Raw genomic sequence first — 953 nt, 5'->3', positions numbered from 1 at the left:
AGTATCTGCACTTGAGCCAGATCCTCAGCAAAAGCTGAGGCCAGAGGACATGTTTGGTCTGGCTTGAAACCCAGTGTCAACTTGAGATGTCGATGAGATTCCAGGAAAAACTAGAAGAGTACCCTGGGTGCTTTGGCTGTAAACCTCCACCATATTTTAGCTAATAAAGGAGGCATAGGGTTCCTCAGACTCCAAGTCCCTCTCAGATCAGGTCCTGATTTATTTCTGAATAGGCAGGAATTCAAGTCAAGTCAACCTGTGTTATTGGACTAGTGTTTATTAACACCTTCCTTCAAGCTCAATGTGGTTCTGAAGCCTGCTCACCCTCAGGACCTAGTCTTTCTGTAGAGTCAAAATTTACGACACAGAGGACAGTAATAGAAAGTAGCATACGATAGGGGCGCCTGGGTGGCTCAGTTGGTTAAGCGACTGCCTTCGGCTCAGGTCATGATCCTGGAGTCCCAGGATCGAGTCCCACATCGGGCTCCCTGCTCGGCGGGGAGTCTGCTTCTCCCTCTGACCCTCTCATGCTCTCTCTGTCTCATTCTCTCTCTCAAATAAATAAATAAAATCTTTAAAAAAAAAAAAAAAAAAGAAAAGAAAGTAGCATACGACTAAATGCCAAGCCGAATGATTCCTGCAGTACACACTTGAATAGTTTGGAAAAGGGAAACGCAATGTGGATTATTTGGGGTGGATTATTTTTGAGCAAGGCTTTCTTGAGAAAAAGAAACCTGAACCCAGTGTAAGCTGAGTACACAGAGAAGAGGGGGAGGGTGGAGATGTCAGGCCTCCAGAATGAGCATGTCTAGAGGGCACGGGCTGGACTGGGGCAGAGGCTGTGCAGGACCCCTTCCCTGGCTCTAGAATTCTCTCCCAAAGCCCAGCACCAAAAGGGACGCCAGACCTACCTGGAGAACAGCTAGCACTTTCTGGAGTAAACTTCCTGCAAC

This window comes from Phoca vitulina, unplaced genomic scaffold (genome assembly GCF_004348235.1).
Source record: "Phoca vitulina isolate PV1807 unplaced genomic scaffold, GSC_HSeal_1.0 scaffold26, whole genome shotgun sequence".
NCBI classification, from domain to species: domain Eukaryota; kingdom Metazoa; phylum Chordata; class Mammalia; order Carnivora; family Phocidae; genus Phoca; species Phoca vitulina.
This window is presented reverse-complemented; position numbering follows the sequence as displayed.